Source organism: Hyla sarda, chromosome 10 (assembly GCF_029499605.1).
Source record: "Hyla sarda isolate aHylSar1 chromosome 10, aHylSar1.hap1, whole genome shotgun sequence".
Lineage (NCBI taxonomy): Eukaryota > Metazoa > Chordata > Amphibia > Anura > Hylidae > Hyla > Hyla sarda.
Window position 1 is genome coordinate 20,057,917 of NC_079198.1, and position 23,485 is coordinate 20,081,401.

General features: G+C 42.7%; 1 long non-coding RNA gene and 3 other non-coding genes across 4 annotated transcripts in view; 1 reads left to right on the forward strand and 3 right to left on the reverse strand.

Annotated features, from left to right (window-relative positions):
* The window catches only part of LOC130294218 (uncharacterized), a 46,274-nt gene extending 38,328 nt beyond the window's left edge, over positions 1 to 7,946 (forward strand). The window contains exon 3 of the long non-coding RNA XR_008848431.1: positions 7,445 to 7,946. This is a non-coding gene — a long non-coding RNA (uncharacterized LOC130294218). The remainder of the gene's footprint in view (positions 1 to 7,444) is intronic.
* On the reverse strand, positions 7,834 to 7,906 carry TRNAR-CCG (transfer RNA arginine (anticodon CCG)). The gene has a single exon. It is a non-coding gene; the product is annotated as a tRNA-Arg (tRNA).
* Positions 7,947 to 11,641: 3,695 nt separating the features above from the next.
* Positions 11,642 to 11,714, reverse strand: TRNAR-UCG (transfer RNA arginine (anticodon UCG)). The gene has a single exon. It is a non-coding gene; the product is annotated as a tRNA-Arg (tRNA).
* A 1,186-nt stretch (positions 11,715 to 12,900) lies between these two features.
* TRNAR-CCG (transfer RNA arginine (anticodon CCG)) lies at positions 12,901 to 12,973 on the reverse strand. Its single transcript has one exon. It is a non-coding gene; the product is annotated as a tRNA-Arg (tRNA).
* Positions 12,974 to 23,485: the final 10,512 nt, after the last annotated feature.

Below are 23,485 nucleotides of genomic sequence, written 5' to 3' on the forward strand. Positions count from 1 at the left end.
TTTGATCAAAAAGTGCGCTAAGAGCCTCCATTTTTTGACCAAGAGTGCTGCTGCAACCTTCTTTTTTTTTGTATACTTTGTATTTTCCACAGAAGCGCGCACCCGTGCATTAGGTAGTTGTGCTGGCTATTTTTCTTTTTGTTTTTTTGTGCAACTAAGGGGGACTGGCACCCTCTGTAGCCATGCACCCCTTCCCTTTTTCACAGGAGGTATTTTAATTTAAATTGATAATGGATCCAGCATGTCACCCAGTTAGAGGCTATATGCCCAACAGAGGTGAGTGTTATGAGTGTTAGGCTCATAATGTGTGTTAGGGTCCCATCCGAAATGAGGCCCCCTCCGCGTGGTGGATGGGGGGACACGTTTTGATCAAAAACTGTGCTAAGAGCCTCCATTTTTTGACCAAGTGTGCTGCTGCAATCTTCTTTTTTTTTGTATACTATCTATCTATCTCTCTCACTCTCTTTTTCCCTCTCTATAGTTATGTTTTGCACAAAAAGTCCAAAACTGTTACAGAAGAAATATAAAAGTTGTTCAGAATTGTGCCGTTCATGGCTGACATTCAAAAAGAGGTCGAGAACGAAAAGAAGTAATTGCCGCTCCCATGTACTTCCTTTTCTCACATCTGAGGAGTGGATATTATTCAAAAACTGAACATTTTGTTAAAGAATTTAATATCCATTCAGAAAGATAAATCTTTCCAGAACAGGAAGAGATTTACTACATCTGAGAACCAATATTATTAAGCTCTCGGATCCACAAGAAATAATTTCCCAGTGGAGAAATATCTCTTTACTTTTCTATAACAAGCAGAGAAAATGTAGTGCACCAACACCATACGTGCCCCTTAAATTAAAGCATTGTTTAAATATATTTTTATTTTTGCTCATCACTAGAGATGACCGGATCTCCTAAAATTAGTTTTGGTGACTTGTCTCGATTGGCCATCGACTTCAACTTGAATTAGACACATTCATTGGGCTTTGCAGCTTAGCCCACAGGAGCAGGGACTCCTGCATTCAACAGGAGTCCATGCTCCTGTATGTGATTCACTGGATACATATCCTCATGAATTCAGTTACAGAAGAATCAGAACTTTTGGGGGAAATATGGTGCTGATTTGGAATCAATTTGCTCTTTACTTATCATTTATATGTGGTGTCCCGGTACCGGATTGCATCTGTTACCTTGTGGTGAGGTCCCCAAAGTCAGAGTCCCTAGCTACCGGTGGGGTCCTCATCAATAGTTAGCCTCTTGTCACCCCTTAAATAGTTAAAGTTATTCAAATTCAATGTGTAAATATGTAAATAAAGTGTACTTATCTTGTTGTAGTGTCGCAGGACCTGCGGGTCACGTGATGCGTTCCAAAACTCTATGGTTTTATGGTTCACGGACCTTTGGAGGAAGTCAGGTGATCACCCACCATGCAGTGTAATGGACCAATCCAAAATGGCCCTGCCCCTGCCCATATAAGGGAGCGGCGGCCATCATTCGCACTCTTTCCTCGTAGGCTGCTGATAGAGGAAGATCTGCACAGCTGTCGTCAGCAGTGACTAGGCCCAAGCCTTGCGGCAATGGCCATCTTACAAAACTGTGAGTTATCTCAATCCCTGTTAAGTCTGCAAGATCACCGCACCTAAACAGACCCCTAAATCCAGATGGATCTCTGCATCAATCCTAATTATGCTAGTCCTTTGGATAAGTCAATGGTCCGCGGCATCTGTCAATCACTACCGTACTACATAGAGCCTGTATTGATAAGACTGTTGCTGTTAATTGGATGTACCGCAAGTACCTCAGTAAAGTTTATGCAAGTTCAAATTCATCTCTATTGTGGACCTTCATTCATTTAAGCACGCACCTATCGTTTCTGGGAAGGGTGGCGATAGCCGAAGATTTACCTCATCATATTAACCCTCACTCTGGCGTCAAGAGTGACAGAGGTTAAATTAACCCCTCATATACCGAAACAACACCCCAACTACACTACACCCCCCAAGGCCCTACCACATATACATTTCACCTCCATATCAGGGATATGTATCAACAAGCAGACTGCTAGTTATGGATATGGTTACGGCACATAGGGGGAGATTTATCAAAACCTGTGCAGAGGAGAAGTTGCCCTGTTGCCAATAGCAACCAATCAGATCGCTTCTCTCATGTTGCAGAGGCCTTGTTAAAAATGAAAGAAGTGGGAGGGCAGCTGGTTGGATCTAGACCCCCCCCCCCCCCCCCTGCCCATATGGTATGAAGCAATGATGACGGATTACTTGTGTACTATCTATATTATCTCATACTGACAGCCTCTTCTCCAGCCCTCCCCCCCTCTCCCCCACCCCTACCGCTCCCTTTCTCACCTCTCCTCCTGCCCCCCCCCCAGCCCTTCTTAGATCTACCCAACTTCAGGAACTCCTCCTCCCTCTCCCCCTCCCCTCACGTCCCCCCTCCCCCTCTTCTTATATCTGCTCATAGTTACAGTGGTTATAGGTATTGGTTGACCATATTTATTTCGATTTTCATTATTTGATATACTTTGGCAGAGGTGGCGCTGCTGCGACAGTTGCCCCTTCTGCTTGTTTAAGACACCCTCATTTCATTGTTATGTGCGTAACTAAATTGAAATAAAAATGAAAGAAGTGATCTGATTGGTTGCTATGGGCAACTTTTGATAAATCTCCCCCATAGTATTTGGATTCCATATTCTCATGCTTTTGAACCTGATGTCTATGTCATGTTTGTAGGAAGTATACGAAAGCATTGAAGATCGTTTAGAATGCAATGAACTGAGTGGGACTTGAACCCATAATTTCCTTTTATGGAGACAGATGCCTTGCTCATTAGGCTACAATGAGTTAAATACTCATTACAAAACTATTTTCGGAGATGGAGGGTTATTGTTAAATAAAAAATACGGTAGCATATGGTGCATGCCAATGAAACAGCTTGGAGTGGTAGCAATGAACCATAACTGATTAAATGAAAAATTTGCACTTTCACAGTCAGGGGGTGCTGAGAGGCAGGGGCTGGAACAGGTGGTATCTCGCCTGAAGGAGGACTGTCAGCTTGATGCTCACCAGAATAGGTAATCAAAAAATTTTAATAAATTCAAATGAAATTAAATAAAAAATTATATAAAAAAATATGCCAAACACTCTTCCGCAGTGATTTTAATAGCGATGCCTGCAATCTGCATGTCATACTGAATAACAGTATTATTTTACTAACACAGCACACACTCTATGCGTGTTAGGACAAGGTAAAGTATTCTACACCCCTACTGAGCCTCTCTGTAGGCCAGAAATATCATTTTTTTTATAGCAATTTGCCATGAATAAATTCAGTCCGAACCAAAAAATTTGGTAAAATTAGGCCAATTCGAATTTTTCTGAAATTCACTCATCTCTACTGATTGACACTTGAACCCATAATCCCCAGCTCCAGAGGCTGATGCCTTATCCATTAGGTGACTGGGTCTGTGTTAGGGAAGCATGTCCACTCTGGGAAGATACCACCAGTGGAATTCCGCTTGCAGCAGAGTCCCATTGTTTTCAATTGGATTCTGCTGATTCTGTTCAGATGTTCAAATGGCGATTAATATGTTTACTGCTGCTTCTCTAAGTAATTTATCTAAAAATAAAAGAGTAATCTAAATAGATTAAATTTCAAACTAAATCAATAACAGCAAAAGTAAAGTAAAATAAACATTCAATTTCCATAAACATACAGTGTAAAGCCTCAGTGGTAGTGAAAAATCACACATCCTCCCATCCAACATGTTTCACTAAACTGCTTTGGCGAAGAACTTTTAGCTCATATATTAGATCTAAGGACACATTCACACCTCAGTTTTTGCAATACGGTTCCCGTATCCGGTTTCAGTGAAAAAAAAACTTATGCAACCGTATTGCAAACCGTATGTATAGACATTTCATAGAAAACCGGATGCCAACCGTAGCATCCGGTTGTGTACGTTTTGCATGATTTACAGTTTTTTCCAGTACACAAAATGGTAGTCTACTACAGTTTTATGTCCGGGTAAAAAACGGATACAACCCGTATATGTTTTTTGGTGGTCTATGGGAACCGTACTGAACCGTATGTGTGTACGGTTCCATCCGGTTTGCACAATAAGGTTTTGCAGTTTGCAAATGCGCAGTGCACACCGAAAGTTCTTCCCACAAATAGAACAAGAAGAACTTTATTTAATTAACCCCTTAAGGACCAGGGGTTTTTCTGTTTTTGCACTTTCATTTCTTTTTCCTTACCTTTAAAAAATCATAGCTTTCAATTTTGCACCTAAAAATCTATGTGATGGTTTATTTTTGTATTGATCGGACTTTTTGATTGCCTTTTATTCATTTTTTCATTATATAAAAAGTGACCAAAAAGACACTATTTTGGACTTTTGAATTTTTTCACCTGTACGCCATTGACCGTACGGTTTAATTAACTATATATTTTTATAATTCGGACATTTCCGCAGGCGGCGAAACCACATATGTTTATTTTTATTTACACTGTCTTTTTTTTTTAAATGGGAAAAGGGGGGTGATTTAAACTTTTATTAGGGAAGGGGTTAAATGATCTTTATTCCCTTTTTTTTTTTTTTTTTGCAGTGTTATAGCTCCCATAGGGGGCTATAACACTGCACAAACTGATCTTTTACATTGATCAATAGTTTCTCATAGGAAACCATTGATCAATGATTCTGCTACTTCTCTGCTTATGCCTGGAACTCAGGCACTGAGCAGTCATTTGGTGATCGGACAACAGGAGGCAGGTAGGGACCCTCCGCAACCCTCCTTGAGCCAACCGGCATTGGTTTACTTTCACTTTAAAGTTCAAAGTTGAACGCCACGTCTAAAGAGTTAATAGTAAGGGAGGGAGAATTATAGTAAGGGAGAGGACTCAGGACGTACCGGTACGTTCTTGGTCCTTAAGGGGTTAAGGACAAGCATAAAACCGTATCCATTTATTTTTTTTGAAAAAAATTATTAAACCGTACAGAGATATATAAGGTTGTACACGGTTGTATACGGTTCGGTCCGTTTTTGAGACATACTTTTTTTTTAACAAAAAACCTGAAACGGGAACCATATTGCAAAAACGATATGTGAATTCAGCCTAAGTTTGTAGAAGGCTTCTTGTTACATATGTTTCTTTATTTTTATTCTCCCCCAATATGACTCAGAACTCTGAAATAAAATTTTAAGAACCATGAGACAGATACTAGAACTTTGGACCCGCCACAAGACACCTTAAAGGAAATATGCAGCCATAACAACCTAGCCCCAGGATAGGGGATAAGTGTTTGACCGCGGGGGGGTCCAAACGCTGGGACCCCCGGCACTCCTATGCCAGCCGCCATGCCTTCACCATGTAGTTCTGTGCCTCCCCACCTCTCCCATGGAGTGGCATACCGGTAAGTGCTACACGCATTAGCCGCAATGTCAGGGTATTCCTCCCCTTTTCTGTAGATAGGGGATAAGTTGTTATGGCTGCAGATGTCCTTTAAAATCTTCCAACCCAGGTGGGACTTGAACCCCACAATCCCCAGCTCCAGAGGTTGATGCTTCATCCACTAGGCCACTCACCATTCATGTGATCCTTTTTTATCGCTAAAAATCATTCTGAAAATTATTTTTTGTAATACAAATACCTAGCAATACGAATTCCATCATTACCAGATTACTTAGAGTAACAGCAGTAAACATAATCATCAGTCAGCATAAAGCACTGGCCCAGTGGCCTAATGGATAAACATCAGCCTCCGGAGCTGGGGATTGTGGGTTCAAGTCCCACCTGGGTCGCTCAATTTTATGTGTCCTCCGACTATACAGTGACCCCCCCGACCCACGATGGCCCCGACATATGATCATTTCAACATACGATGGCCTCTCGCATGTTGAAGGCAGCATCAACATACGATGCTTTTGTATGTCGGGGCCATTGCATAAACGGCAAACCGGCAGCGCAGACTGCTTCAGCTGCCACCGGATAGCCGTTTAATGTGCTCCGTGTGGTCCGCTGACAATCACTTACCTGTCCTTGGGGCTCCGGCGCGTCATCCCCTGCATCGTAGGCGCTCTCCATTGTCGTCATCACGTCGCTGCACATGCTGTTCCGTCATCCAATAGGAGCGGCGTGCATAGAGGCGTGATGGCGGCGACGAAGAGTGAGGAAGCCGGGGAAGCAGAGGCCTTGCCGGAGCGTCGGGGACACCGGTGGCGACAGCGATGGAAGGCGACATCTAGGGCAGCGGTGACGAGCGGTGACGGACACTTGAGTATAAGCTCCAATACCAGTGGTCTTCAACCTGCGGACCTACAGACAGCCGTTGGCTGTCCGGGCATGCTGGGTGTTGTAGTTTTGCAACATCTGGAGGTCCGCAGGTTGTAGACCACTGTCCTATACTTTACATTGAACGGATCCCTCAACATACGATGGTTTCAACAAACGATGATCCATCTGAACGGATTACCATCGTATGAGGGACCACTGTATAACACAAGTCTAATAAGTCAACTGTAGACTTCTGAGGCATATTGAGCAAAGTAAACAATATGATGTATCAAGTCAAAGCGGAACATCCTTTCTACAGACTCAGATCTAAGCTGTAAGTTAAAATTTCCTCAACGATGTGGTTTGGGAAACACATTGGTTTAGCTTCCTCTGAGGCTTTACATTGTATATTTATGGGAATGTACTGTTTATTGCCCTTTACATAATTTGCTGCTATTGATATAATTTGAAACTCTAAAGTGGTACTCCGGCGCTAAGACATCTTTTCCCTTAGGGGATAAGATGCCTGATCGCGGGGGTCCCGCCGCTGGGGACCCCCGTGATCTTGCACGTTACAATCAGTTCGCTCCGGGTCTGATTACCGCCCCCTGTGTGATGTCATGCTCCGCCCCTTCAATGCAAGCCTATGGGAGGGGGCGTGACAGCTGTCACGCCCCCTCCCATAGGCTTGCATTGAGGGGGCGGAGCATGACATCACACGGGGGCAGAGGCGTGATGTCACAATGCTCCGGCCCTGTGATCGTCAGTAATCAGACCCGGAGCGAACATGCTCCAGGGACTGATTGTAACGGGGTGCTGCGTGCAAGATGACGGGGGTCCCCAGCAGCAGGAACCCCCGCGATCAGGCACCTTATCCCCTATCCTTTGGATAGGGGATAAGATGTCTTGGCGGCGGAGTACCCCTTTAAACTCTAAACTTTGTCTGTCAGTCGGAAACCAACGCCGTAGTCCTTGACACTGTCAGCACTGTAATGCCCTTTGTGTTTTGAAGTGTCTGCTCTTTTGTGATATATCACAACTGTTTGTTACTTTTTCCATGTCATGTTCTTGTTTACTATGCTAATAAATAAAAATATTAATCTTTAAAAATAATAATAATATATAACCAAGAATTGGATTGTTTTTGTGTCATTGTTAGAATGAAGAAAATAGCATATCATATCAGGGACGGGCCTATCGCACCACATTTAGAAGACAGGAAAGCTTGACAAGCTGGCTCCTCCCCTCCATTGCGCACAGAAGCGCTGCTGAACATGTTTACTGCTGTTTCATCTGAGAAAACAGCGTGAATATCTCCCCCATATAGTGTGGCATGGTTAGCATTTTGCAGTAGTTGGGGATTTACCAGCTGTGACGACTTTAAATTGTCGCAAAATGTTTGCGCAAAAATATAAGCACAATCTTGCTTCTTCTCGGAGTACACCCAAAAATGTTTCCACTTCTAAACTGCTTTGTTATTTATGAAGAATGTGCATCTCTTTTATAAATGTGGGAGGAAATACACATGATCTACACTTTAAAAATGAACGACCCAGATGGGACTTGAACCCACAATCCCCAGCTCCGGAGGCTGATGCCTTATCCATTAGGCCACTGGGTCTGTGCTTTTCTAGTGGTACGCCAGTGATTTTTTTTTTTTTTTTTTTTAAATCAACTGGTGCCAGAACATGAAACAGATTTGTAAATTACTCCTATTAAAATTTTTAGGAGGAGACAGGTAGATCAGCTCACCGGATAGGCGTCCTTTCCACAGTACGGCAGGCGTATGGCTACACCAAACAGTAGAGATAGGAACAGATAGGCCTGATGAATCTGCACTTGTGCAGGGAAACGCATTGCATCAAATAAATTGGATTTTACCTTCTTACCTGCTGTGTCCCGGGTCCGTTCAGCGCCGATGTACTCCTGCACCCTATACTGAAGCCTTGTCTTGTACCTATACGTTGTGGAATCCACACCAGGAGGGCCGCAGACGGACCTTTGTATCCAAGCGATTTCCATTGTTGTGTATGAGGTTACACAACCACCCAGGGTGAGTAGTTTAAAATTAGCTTTTACTCTCCCCTCCCCCCATCTCCGGTGGTATTACCCTATAGAGCGCCTTCTCTCCTGTTTTTAGAAACTACAGACATGATGGTATCGGTAAAAGTCAGTGCTGCTATGAGTAGCCGGCCTCCCGTCCCCTTCCTGACTACTGCTTCAGACTATTATTTAAAGGTTCATTATCACACAATGTACATGGTTTTATAGCAATGTTGTCTTTGTCATATATGATTCTTTCACAGTTTGAAATAGGTGAACACAAGTAATATTTTAATGGGGTATTCACCTGTGGAGTACATCAAATATGCACAGGATTTGAAGCTGCAGATTTTATGTGAACTAAATGACTGAACACAGCTTCAAATCCTGCACAGGTACTGTATGTGTGACTAAACCATAAGAGCGTTTTCCAACATGAGAAGTGTATTTAAATAAAATTACGCTCCTAAGATATATAACTCACTATTATACTTTCATCACAAATCTTAAGGGCTTCATCATCCCCAGCTCCAGATGCCTTATCCATTAAGCCACTAGGCCTGTGTAAAGGAGCTGGTACGTCTGGACACGTCTGGTACTGGACACGTCTGCTACTGGACACATCTGGTACTGGACACGTCTGGTGCTGGACACGTCTGGTACTAGTCACGTGTGCTGCTGGTCTAGTTAGTAATCTGAATTTTTTTTTGACAAGTGTAATGTAGCAAAAACACCAAGCAAGAGAAAAGTAATCCAAGAAACGTAATATTTAAACATATTTATAATGGTAAAATGTCCAGGAGAAACGTAATGTATCACATCACCCACAAATAATGCAGGTGGCTATAGATGAATATGTTTTCTTTTTTTATATAGATTTCCACTCACGTTACGATTCTTTCAGGATATGACAGAATAGATGAACAAGGAACTGTTCAGGACCTTTGCATCCAAAGAGTCACTGGGATATTTTAATTCTGCTTGTGTACGGGGGGAGGAGTTCTTATCTATACATTTCTTTTCAATCCAATCTTATTCTTATAGACATAGTAAACAATAACATTGGATTGAAAAGGTAACAAATGGTTGTTAAATAGGACAAGGAGTAGGCGGAGTGGGGAGGGGCGGTCTGGGGCACCCGTTTTCTATCAACTCAACTCATGCACGCAAGTCAATACACTAGAAAAATGGATGACCCAGATGGGACTCGAACCCATAATCCCCAGGGGCTGATGCCTTATTCATTAGGCAACTGGGCCTGTGTTGGGTGGCTGCTCCGGAACATCTTCGTTGCTGGTCTTGGTCTGTCTCTAAACACAATTACAGCTGCTCTTGGAGGGGTACTCCACTGGCCAGCGTTCAGATCATTTAGTTCCGAACGCTGTGTTTGCGCTGCGGGGCTCGGCCATGCCCCCTCAATGCAAGTCTATGGGACGGGGCATGGCAGCCGTCACGCTTCCTCCCATAGACTTACATTGAGGGGGGCATAGCCAGACATCACAAGGGGGCATGGCTGTCCCCCGCAGCGTGTACTTACACACATGCACATAATCTCATTCTTTTTGAAATCCTAAACATAGACCTGAAATTCCATATTAGAATTAGTGTTGAGCACAAATATTCGAAATGCAAATTTTTACCGGGAATTTCGTGAATATTTAGAATCTAGTGATATATATATATATATATATATATATATATATATATATATATATATATGTAATAACGAATATTCTTTTTTTTTTTTTTTTCACAGTGCACATCAAAACAATGATGTGTACTGTGTAAAAAATAAATAAATAAATAAAAAGCGATCATCCCTCCCTGCTTCCAGCTTGTGGTCCAAAGAAGGCTCCAATATTGTTTACTGTGTGAGTCGTTGTGGAGCGCGAATATTTCGTATATGCGAATATGCAAATATTCGCGAATATCAGCACTTCCAGAGGACACTGTTCGTTCATATATTCACAAAATATCGCTAATTCGAATAGGGCCCCTGCTGCTCATCACTAATTAGAATCATGATTATAAATGCCGAGGACACTTTAAAACTGAACAACCCAGGTGGGACTGGAATCCACAATCCCCAGCTCCAGATAAATTTGGCGCACTTTAACATGTTTGATTTTTTTGCATCTCTGTAGTTCTTGAAGGATTTGCAAGTTAAAAGATTACTATTATTGGTTTGCAACATTTACTTCCACTTTGATAAATGTTGGATAGGGGATAAGATGTCTGATTGCGGGGGTCCCGCCGCTGGGGACCCCCGGGATCTTGCACGTGGCCACCCCATTTGTAATCAGTCCCCGGAGCGTGTTCTCTCCGGGTCTGATTATCGGCGACCACACGGCCGGACTGATTACAAACGGGGTGCCGCGTTAAGGTGAAAAAGGGCTGCGTCCTTAATGGGTTAAGCATTTCACATGCACTTTCTTCACATTGTCTTGCTGTTTATTTTTTTCAACTACCGTATTTTTCGCCCTATAGGACGCACCGGCGTATAAGACGCACCCTATTTTTAGGTGCAAAATCTAAAAAACTAAAGATTTTGAACCCAATAGTGGTCTTCAACCTGCGGACCTCCAGATGTTGCAAAACTACAACTCCCAGCATGCCCGGACAGCCGTTTGCTGTCCGGGCATGCTGGGAGTTGTAGTTTTGCAACATCTGGAGGTCCGCAGATTGAAGACCACTGCATAGGAGGTAATACTCACGTGTCCCCGCCGCTCCGGACCCGTCACCGCTGCCCTGGATGCCGCTCCATCGCTGTCGCCGTGTCCCCGTCGCTCTGCTGCCGGCCTGCTGCTGAACGTCTCTGCTGCCGGCCGGGTATCCTCGCTCTCCGTTGCCGCCATCACGTACGTACGCGACGACGTGATGACGAGGAAGGAGAGCGCCGGCCATACAGGGGATCCCTGAACGGAGAAGACACCGAGGAGGCAGGTAAGGTCCCTCCCGGTGTCCTGTAAGCACTAACCCGGCTATTCAGTCAGGCTGTTCGGGACCGCCGCTGTGAAATCGCGTTGGTCCCGAACAGCCTGACTGAACAGCCTGGTTAGTGTCACTTTCCCTTCAGACGTGGTGGTCAGCTTTGATCGCCGCGTCTGAAGGGTTAATACAGGGCATCACCGCGATCGGTGATGTCCTGTATTAGCCGCGGGTTCCGGCCATTGATGGCCGCAGGGACCGCCGCGATAGGTGTGTATTCGCCGTATAAGACGCACCGACTCCCCCCCCAGTTTTGGGGAAGAAAAAGTGCGTCGTATAAAGCATTTGTTCATGAGACTTCATACCAACACACATTGAAATTGAACGACCCAGGTGGGACTTGAACCCACAATCCCCAGCTCCGAAGGCTGATGCCTTATCCATTAGGCCACTGGGCCATGTTTATACATGCTTCTCTTAGTAATCTGTCTGAAAATACACTCTCCAAAAAAAATAAAGGGAACACTAAGATAACACATCCTAGATCTGAATGAATGAACTAATCGTATGAAATACTTTCGTCTTTACATAGTTGAATGCGCTGACAACAAAATCACATGAAAATTATCAATGGAAATCAAATTTATCAACCCATGGAGGTCTGGATATGGAGTCACACTCAAAATCAAAGGAGACACTTTAAATGCTAAACAGAGGTGGGACCAGAACCTTCCACCCTGCTCCACAGACAACGTGAGATCCATCAGGCCACTGTCCTTGGGCTTTTATGCGGTCCCCATATTAGAATTCCACTGGTAGAAAGTCCGTAGTGTGAAAAAGCACTTTGGTTGGTACTGAACATGTTTAATTTTTTCTAAATATATTTTTAGCAAAATAGAGAAGTGTATAGAAAATAGCAAGCAAAAGACATAAAAAAATAACAAAATGAATCTGTCTGAAAATATTTTTTTTTTAAGTTTAATGCATCAAAAACATCAAGAAAGAGAAAAGTAATCCAAGAAATGTAGTTTTTAAATATATTTATGAAGGTAACAAGTCCAGGAGAAATGTTATCACCATCTGTATTCCGTCATTACCAAATGTATGACATCACCCACAGGTAATACAGGTGGCTATAGATGAATATGTTTTCTTTTTTATATAGATTTCTGATATTTCTTATATGACAGAATAGTTGACCATAAATAACTGTTTAGGACCTTTGTACCCAAAGAGTCACTGGGATATTTTATTTCTGCTTGTATATGTATTGTGAATACATTTCTTTTTAATCAATAATATTGTTATAGACAAAAAAGTAACAAACAGTCGTTAAATATGACAAAAGAGTAGGCAATTGAAAACACAATGGACATTACAGTGCAATGTGTCTGGTCAGTATGACAATGGGGTTGGCTTTTCGACAAACAGATAAAGGGAGGAATGGGGAAGGATGGGTGGGGGAGGGAGTGGAGTACCCATTTTCTATTAACTCAAATAATCCACACAAATCACCCACTGCCAAAGGGTTTGGCAATATGATATTTGCATAATCTCATTCATTTTGGAATCCTAAACATAGAATCGTGATTATAAATAACATGTTGGGACTTTAGATAATCCAGGAGACATTTTAAAAGCAAACGACCCAGGTGGGACTTGAACCCACAATCCCCAGCTCCGGAGGCTGATGCCTTATCCATTAGGCCACCGGGCCCGTGTACAAGAGTTGGTGCTGGACACGTCTGCTGGTAGAACTGGTGCTGGACACGTCTGCTGGTGGAACTGGTGCTGGACACGTCCGCTGCTGGACACGTCCGCTGCTGGACACGTCCGCTGCTGGACACGTCCGCTGCTGGAACTGCTGCTGGAACTGCTGCTGGACACGTCTGCTGCTGGAACTTCTGCCGGACACGTCTGGTGCTGTTCTAGTTAGTAATCCGAAAATATTTTTGACAAATGTAATGTAGCAAAAACACCAAGTAAGAGAAAAGTAATTCAAGAAATTTAATTTTTTTATTTATTTATAATGGTAACATGTCCAGGAGAAACGTTATTAACTTCTGTATTCCATCATTACCAAATGTATGACATCACCCACAGGTAATGCAGGTGGCTATAGATGAATATGTTTTCTTTTTCATATAGATTTCTACTCATGTTATGATTCTTTCAGGATATGACAGAATAGATGAACAAGGAACTGTTCAGGACCTTTGCACCCAAAAAGTCACTGGGATATAAAAATTTTGCTTGTATATGAGGGGGGGGGGGGAGGAGTTCTTATCTATACATTTCTTTTTAATCACTAATATTCTTATAGACATAGTAAACAATAACATTGGATTGAAAAGGTAAAAAAAAACAGTTGTTAAGGATAGAAGTTGTCAAACCAATCTAATTTGCTTTTATGAAGAGGTGAGTAGAAGCCTTGACAGACGAATGGCTGTGGATATAGTGTTTCTGGATTTTGCCAAAGCGTTTGATACTGTCCCTCATAGACGTCTGACAGGTAAGTTAAGGTCCTTGGGCTTGGAAACTTTAGTTTGTAACTGGATTGAACACTGGCTCATGGATCGTACCCAGAGAGTGGTGGTCAATGATTCGTACTCTGATTGGTCCCCGGTAATTAGTGGTGTACCCCAAGGTTCAGTACTGGGCCCGCTGCTGTTTAATTTATTTATCAATGATATAGAGAATGGTATTAACAGCTCTGTTTCTATCTTTGCAGATGACACCAAGCTTTGTAGCACGGTACAGTCTATAGAGGATGTGCATAAGTTACAAGATGACTTGGATAGACTAAGTGTCTGGGCATCCACTTGGCAAATGAGGTTCAATGTGGATAAATGTAAAGTTATGCATCTGGGTACTAATAACCTGCATGCGTCGTATGTCTTAGGGGGGATTAAACTGGTAGAAAAAAGAAGAAAAATTGATCCCTGTGAAGGATTGAGGTGCCTTATTAAAATGTAACTTTTAATAGTTATATGCTTAAAAATCTAAACCAAATAATAGTGCTCTAATAGTGCAACCAAAAAAGAAAAAAACGCTAGAGAGCTAGTTGACTAGCGTATGGCGCTCATATATCAGCCTCGTGTCACTACAAGGCTAATTAATACTTGTCAAACTGCTTCTTAGTACTTGTCAACATGTCACCATATCAACACTATTACTGAACGAACAGAATAATTGTATTTAGAATAACTGTTATAGAGTCCCTTGTCCCAACGCGTTTCCATGGGTGGAACCGATAAGTAAATTTGTTCCCACCACTTCATCAGGGGACTAGAAATCAACTTATTGTGTTCATATATATCCAAGTAATAGAATGGAGAGCAGATACATTGTACTCCAAATGATATGCAAAAAAAGGAAAATGGACTATCACTGCCCGTGTCTCTCTAGAAGCTTAAGGCGATCAGTAATCCACCATTCATTCCCCTCAGGGTCCTGGGCGCAACCTAGAATAAACATAAAATTCTCCCTTAGCAACATATTGTAACTCACCAGGGATCGTGCCTGACGGATATAGTGCTTGTACTCACGATTAAGTGTGGATACTGGGTTAATTTGAGAGACCACCGGGTGCTGTAAAGGCAATATGCCCAAGTTAGATAACTATAGAGACGCCATAGGTGTATAATAGGGAGACCATAATATAGTTACAGACGCACTTACAGTTTGTTGATAGAGATGCACGCATAAAACGCTGCAATGGCAGCGAGTGCCGGAGCGGTGTCCGGAGCTGGTGCGTGTATGGTGAACACGCCGGCGTCTACCTGAAGCCTGCGCGCACCTTATATACGTCAGCGGAGGGCGCTCCCCATGACGCCGTCAATAGGGGCGCTACCTCCCTGTCAATCATTAGAACTCCGTTCCTACGATTGGAACATGTTCAGACGTCAGGTGCGGTAGGTATCAGAGGTACGTTAAGTAGAATAAATTATTATACTAGCAACAATCCTGACTTAGGTTAACCATTAGACTAGTAACTATGGGCAAACTATTCTCCGCAAAAGCATATGTCGGGTAGATAGTACATACATATGAAAAACCATCTCCTTCTCAAACAGAACTCAAGTGCCAGCTTTTATGTAGTATAGCTACCACTAATTCCTTTTGTTTTATTTATAGAACGGAATATGTCTTATATCTAGATCTTATATTTGTTCTTTTGTTTATAGAACATTTAACTAACGGAAATCTTGGTATGATACCTAATTGTTAGTGTATAACGGCTGGAGGTAGGGACACAGGTGTGGTACTAACACGTAAACAGAAAAGGGGGGGGGAAAAAAGGGGGGGTTGGAAATGAGGGGAGGGGGGGAAGGCAAAAATTGGAGTATCATCTGACGTTACTTTTTTAGATCCTAGTATGGAAATGACGAGACATCAGTAAAAGGCATATTGAGATTCCAAATTATAAGTAGAGGAGTTCAAGCGGTGATAATAACTACCCATGGTATAATCTCAGCTCTCTTATGATTAGATGGAAATATGGGAGGGGGGAATTAAGAGAGGTGGCTCACTATCTAAAGAATAGGGGGGTGGGAAGACCTGTCAGGAGGTGAGGAGAGTATAGTACAGGGCCTAGTGAGACCTAACTGTTCCCTATTATGATCTATTCTGTTTGACCTATGCCTAATCGGCATGGACGCCCTAAAAAGGGCGGTACCGGATTGTCAGGAACCTCCTATACGCCCTATTTATCCCTAGCTGTAATGGTGGCTTCTAAATCATAAGGCCCACTGGGACCTTCCCTCTCTACCTAAAGCTGCCACCTCGGGGATTTTGATAGATAGTGAGCCCGTTCCTCCATGCGGTTAAATAAAACAGGTATAGGACAATTGCTCATTTAGACCTCCTGGGGCCATAGTTTGAAGTCTATAGATCCATCTGCATTCACGTTGCAGAATGGCTCTATCCCAGTCTCCACCCCTCTGTGATGGTTTGACCAAGTCAATGCCAATAAATTTAATTACTGATGCGTCGCCATTGTGTCTTAGGTTAATATGGTTAGCTACAGGAGTATTCCTGTTATTACGGACATCTCCCACATGCTCCAGTACTCTGCGTCTAAACTCTCTTATTGTCTTTCCCACATACCTCTCTCCACAAATACATTTTGCCAAATATATCACCCCTTTTGAGCTGCAGTTCACAAAGTGTTTAATAGGCATCTGTGTCCCTGATATAGTATCATCAAAGGTTTTGGTCTTCAGTACAAAAGTACAGGCTCGACAGTGGCCACATTGATAACATCCCACTGTTCTTCCTACATCCAACCAGGTTTGTGGTGTAATGGTTGAAAGATGACTATGAACTACTTTGTCACCTACACTTTGACCCTTACGGTAAGTAATCAACGGTCTTGGGCCTATCACCTCTCTCAGGTCAGGGTCCATTTTTAATATATCCCAATGTCGCTCTATGATGTTTCTCACTTCTTGGGACATGTGGTCAAAGGTGCCAATTATACGTGTGAAATTGCTCCCCTCATTTTTGGGTCTCGGTACCAAGAGGGATGTTCTGTCCTGGGATAGAGCATATTTGTATGCTCTCCTCAGGATGTGATCTGGATAACCACGTTGATGGAATCGATTCCGTAGGTCTTTCGCCTGATGTTGGAATTCTTCCCTGGTGGAACAATTCCTCCTGAGACGGAGATACTGCCCCCGCGGAATTCCCCTTTTGAGGGGCTCCGGGTGGCAGCTCTCCCATCTCAGGAGGCTGTTCGTGGCGGTAGTTTTTCTAAATACGGTGGTGTCCAGACTACCTCGTAAATTCTTACTTATCAAGACATCCAAAAAAGCTAGTTTCTGTTCCTGAATCTCATACGTGAAACTCAAACCGATTTGGTTTTTGTTAAGATGACATACAAATTTATCAAAAGTTTCTTTAGTGTCAGACCATAATACAAGGATGTCATCAATATATCTAGACCAAAAAGTGTGTAGAGGTCTTTCATTTGTCCCGACAACAAATTATGATTCGTTTGTGTGGACAAAAGATATACACTTATTTGCACGCAAATTGGCGTGGCATAAATTTTTCAAAGTAAGGGACAGAAGATTAGCCAGAGAACAGGGTATAACGACTGATGATCTGCAAGTTACAAGAGACCTGGCAGCACTACTTACAGACAGCGAGCGGACACCAGGTCAGGGCCCATACACTGACTGTAAGATGAAAAATCGGCAGACTCCCCCTACCAATGATCTTTCCTGTATCGATGTTTTTAAAGATTTGGTCGCCAGAGACCTTAGATCCATTTCCAGGCTGTCCATTCGACCACGATATAATCTCTCCTATTATGAGAGGAGGGCCCTGGACCACCTGGAAAGGGATAAAAATGTCATCATTAAACCCTCAGATAAAGGGGGAAACGTCGTACTCTTAGATCTTAACCAATACGAAGAGATGTGTTTTCGACTACTGAATGACACCCAGACGTATGAGATTCTTCCCAGTAATCCCACACGGATATACTATAATGAATTGAAACATCTTCTAGATGCAGCTAAATTAGCTAACATCATATCACAAGAGGAATATGACTTTATGCTGCCCAGAACCCCCACTATACCTACCTTCTATGCACTCCCAAAGATCCACAAGGGGGTAGTCCCCCTTCGGGGCCGCCCTATAGTGGCGGGAATCGGGGGCCTTGGGCAGAATATTGGTATATACCTTGACAAAATACTTAGGCAATTTGTCAGTTCTCTACCTTCCTACACTCGTGACACTCTTGACTTATTGGGTAAACTAGAAGATCTCACAGTAGAGGGGGAGACTTTATTGGCCTCAATTGATGTTGAGGCTTTATATTCTTCAATCCCCCACACTGTGGGATTGGGAGCGGTAGCCCACTTCTTGTCGTCACGTGGCCTACAACATCAGACACATAACCAATTTGTTCTTGATCTCCTCTCCTTCATACTCACCCACAATTATTTTTTATTTAAGGGGCGGTACTTCCACCAGCTTAGGGGCACTGCGATGGGGAGTCCATGTGCCCCATCGTATGCAAATTTGACCCTAGGCTGGTGGGAGGAAACCATCGCATTTGTGGGTGAGCAGGAGACCTTGTCAAATCAGGCCACTTTTTGGTCTAGATATATTGATGACATCCTTGTATTATGGTCTGACACTAAAGAAACTTTTGATAAATTTGTATGTCATCTTAACAAAAACCAAATCGGTTTGAGTTTCACGTATGAGATTCAGGAACAGAAACTAGCTTTTTTGGATGTCTTGATAAGTAAGAATTTACGAGGTAGTCTGGACACCACCGTATTTAGAAAAACTACCGCCACGAACAGCCTCCTGAGATGGGAGAGCTGCCACCCGGAGCCCCTCAAAAGGGGAATTCCGCGGGGGCAGTATCTCCGTCTCAGGAGGAATTGTTCCACCAGGGAAGAATTCCAACATCAGGCGAAAGACCTACGGAATCGATTCCATCAACGTGGTTATCCAGATCACATCCTGAGGAGAGCATACAAATATGCTCTATCCCAGGACAGAACATCCCTCTTGGTACAGAGACCCAAAAATGAGGGGAGCAATTTCACACGTATAATTGGCACCTTTGACCACATGTCCCAAGAAGTGAGAAACATCATAGAGCGACATTGGGATATATTAAAAATGGACCCTGACCTGAGAGAGGTGATAGGCCCAAGACCGTTGATTACTTACCGTAAGGGTCAAAGTGTAGGTGACAAAGTAGTTCATAGTCATCTTTCAACCATTACACCACAAACCTGGTTGGATGTAGGAAGAACAGTGGGATGTTATCAATGTGGCCACTGTCGAGCCTGTACTTTTGTACTGAAGACCAAAACCTTTGATGATACTATATCAGGGACACAGATGCCTATTAAACACTTTGTGAACTGCAGCTCAAAAGGGGTGATATATTTGGCAAAATGTATTTGTGGAGAGAGGTATGTGGGAAAGACAATAAGAGAGTTTAGACGCAGAGTACTGGAGCATGTGGGAGATGTCCGTAATAACAGGAATACTCCTGTAGCTAACCATATTAACCTAAGACACAATGGCGACGCATCAGTAATTAAATTTATTGGCATTGACTTGGTCAAACCATCACAGAGGGGTGGAGACTGGGATAGAGCCATTCTGCAACGTGAATGCAGATGGATCTATAGACTTCAAACTATGGCCCCAGGAGGTCTAAATGAGCAATTGTCCTATACCTGTTTTATTTAACCGCATGGAGGAACGGGCTCACTATCTATCAAAATCCCCGAGGTGGCAGCTTTAGGTAGAGAGGGAAGGTCCCAGTGGGCCTTATGATTTAGAAGCCACCATTACAGCTAGGGATAAATAGGGCGTATAGGAGGTTCCTGACAATCCGGTACCGCCCTTTTTAGGGCGTCCATGCCGATTAGGCATAGGTCAAACAGAATAGATCATAATAGGGAACAGTTAGGTCTCACTAGGCCCTGTACTATACTCTCCTCACCTCCTGACAGGTCTTCCCACCCCCCTATTCTTTAGATAGTGAGCCACCTCTCTTAATTCCCCCCTCCCATATTTCCATCTAATCATAAGAGAGCTGAGATTATACCATGGGTAGTTATTATCACCGCTTGAACTCCTCTACTTATAATTTGGAATCTCAATATGCCTTTTACTGATGTCTCGTCATTTCCATACTAGGATCTAAAAAAGTAACGTCAGATGATACTCCAATTTTTGCCTTCCCCCCCTCCCCTCATTTCCAACCCCCCTTTTTTCCCCCCCCCTTTTCTGTTTACGTGTTAGTACCACACCTGTGTCCCTACCTCCAGCCGTTATACACTAACAATTAGGTATCATACCAAGATTTCCGTTAGTTAAATGTTCTATAAACAAAAGAACAAATATAAGATCTAGATATAAGACATATTCCGTTCTATAAATAAAACAAAAGGAATTAGTGGTAGCTATACTACATAAAAGCTGGCACTTGAGTTCTGTTTGAGAAGGAGATGGTTTTTCATATGTATGTACTATCTACCCGACATATGCTTTTGCGGAGAATAGTTTGCCCATAGTTACTAGTCTAATGGTTAACCTAAGTCAGGATTGTTGCTAGTATAATAATTTATTCTACTTAACGTACCTCTGATACCTACCGCACCTGACGTCTGAACATGTTCCAATCGTAGGAACGGAGTTCTAATGATTGACAGGGAGGTAGCGCCCCTATTGACGGCGTCATGGGGAGCGCCCTCCGCTGACGTATATAAGGTGCGCGCAGGCTTCAGGTAGACGCCGGCGTGTTCACCATACACGCACCAGCTCCGGACACCGCTCCGGCACTCGCTGCCATTGCAGCGTTTTATGCGTGCATCTCTATCAACAAACTGTAAGTGCGTCTGTAACTATATTATGGTCTCCCTATTATACACCTATGGCGTCTCTATAGTTATCTAACTTGGGCATATTGCCTTTACAGCACCCGGTGGTCTCTCAAATTAACCCAGTATCCACACTTAATCGTGAGTACAAGCACTATATCCGTCAGGCACGATCCCTGGTGAGTTACAATATGTTGCTAAGGGAGAATTTTATGTTTATTCTAGGTTGCGCCCAGGACCCTGAGGGGAATGAATGGTGGATTACTGATCGCCTTAAGCTTCTAGAGAGACACGGGCAGTGATAGTCCATTTTCCTTTTTTTGCATATCATTTGGAGTACAATGTATCTGCTCTCCATTCTATTACTTGGATATATATGAACACAATAAGTTGATTTCTAGTCCCCTGATGAAGTGGTGGGAACAAATTTACTTATCGGTTCCACCCATGGAAACGCGTTGGGACAAGGGACTCTATAACAGTTATTCTAAATACAATTATTCTGTTCGTTCAGTAATAGTGTTGATATGGTGACATGTTGACAAGTACTAAGAAGCAGTTTGACAAGTATTAATTAGCCTTGTAGTGACACGAGGCTGATATATGAGCGCCATACGCTAGTCAACTAGCTCTCTAGCGTTTTTTTCTTTTTTGGTTGCACTATTAGAGCACTATTATTTGGTTTAGATTTTTAAGCATATAACTATTAAAAGTTACATTTTAATAAGGCACCTCAATCCTTCACAGGGATCAATTTTTCTTCTTTTTTCTACCTTTAATTGCCGTGAGGTAATACCCAACTAAGGTTTTTGTATAGCCCCATACTATATACAATCTATCTAATCTAAAGGGGGATTAAACTGGCAGAGTCACTGGTAGAGAAGGATCTGGGTGTACTTGTAGATCACAGACTACAAAATAGCATGCAATGTCAGGCTGCTGCTTCCAAAGCCGGCAGGATATTGTCATGTATAAAAAGAGGCATGGACTCGAGGGACAGGGACATAATACTCCCCCTTTATAAAGCATTGGTACGGCCTCACCTGGAATATGCTGTTCAGTTTTGGTCGCCTGTTCATAAAAGGGACACTGCGGAGTTGGAAAGGGTGCAGAGACGCGCGACTAAACTAATATGGGGCATGGAACATCTTAGCTATGAGGAGCGATTAAAGGAGTTACAATTGTTTAGTCTTGAGAAGAGACGTTTAAGGGGGGATATGATAAACGTATATAAGTATATAAATGGCCCATACAAAAAATATGGAGAAAAACTGTTCCAGGTTAAACCCCCCCAAAGGACGAGGGGGCACTCCCTCCGTCTGGAGAAGAAAAGGTTTAGTCTAAAGGGGCGGCACGCCTTCTTTACCGTGAGGACTGTGAATTTATGGAACGGCCTACCTCAGGAACTGGTCACAGCAGGAACAATTAACAGCTTTAAAGCAGGGTTAGATACATTCCTGGAACAAAATAACATTAATGCTTATGCAGAATTATAAAACTACATCCCTTTCCCTTATCCCCTTACATCCTTCCCTTCAATCCCCTGGTTGGACTTGATGGACGTATGTCTTTTTTCAACCATACTAACTATGTAACTATGTAACTATATATATGACAAAGAGTAGGCAATTCAACACACAAAGGGCATTACAGTGCAAAGTGTTACCTAGAATTACAATGGGGTTGGCTTTTCAACCAGCGTTCGGATCATTTAGTTCCGAACGATTTGTGCGCCCCGCGGGGCTCAGCCACGCCCCCTCAATGCAACTCTATGTTACGAATGCTGGCCAGTGGAGTACCCCTTTAAGCATTTCAAATGCCCTTTCTTCAGATTGTCTTGCTGTACTTTTTATTTTTATAACTATTTGTTCATGAGATTACAGACTTTTTACACACGTGCGTATTTTTGCTGCAGATCTGCTGGAGATTTGCTGCGGCAGATATTGTTGCCCATTGACTTCAATGGGCAGTTAAATCTGCCAAAGAAAGTCTGCAGCAGAAAATGCACCCTTAGGGTACGTTCACACGGGCGGATTTTTTTGCGGGTTTCCCACTGCGTATTTGAAAGCAAGCGGGCTATTCTCGGCTGTCTGCAGCAGATTTTCTGGGGCGGTATTAATGCTGCGGAAAATCCGCTGCAGTTTCTACTGACTTAAATGGGGCTTGTGGCGGATTTTCCGCAGCGCAGCTGAGAAGAGCCCGCCCCCTTTCAAATACGCAGCGGAAAACCCACAAAAAAATCTGCCCGTGTGAATGTACCCTTGAGGTGTATTCCAGGATCAGAATTGTATTTAAGTAAAACAATACTCTCAAGAGAAATAACTTACTATTATAGTGTGATCACACATTGTACTGGCTTCAGCATACTTTTGCTTGTGTAACCTCTGACAGGAAGTTGTGTAGTCCACACATTTTTTTAAACTTCTCATATACCAAAATTGTAATATGCAAAAAATGATTCAAATCTGTGTCATAGCACAAAAGAGCAAAGAAGATGAATTGGTGACCATTCATGGCTACTTTACTAAATTTTTTACTGCAGTATGATATGCACATAATCTCATTCTTTTTGGAATCCTAAACATAGACCTGAAATTACATATTAGAATTAGTGTTGAGCGCGAATATTCGAAATGCTAATTATTACCGGGAATTTCTATATTTAGAATATAGCGATATATATTCGTAATGACGAATGATGTGTACTGTGTAAAAAAAAAAAAAAAAAAAAAAAAAGGTAATCATCACTCCCTACTTCCAGCTTGGAGTCCAAAGAACTCTCCAATATTATTTACTGTGTGACTGTGTGAGTCAATGTGGAGCGCAAATATTTCATATACCGTATATACTCGAGTATAAGC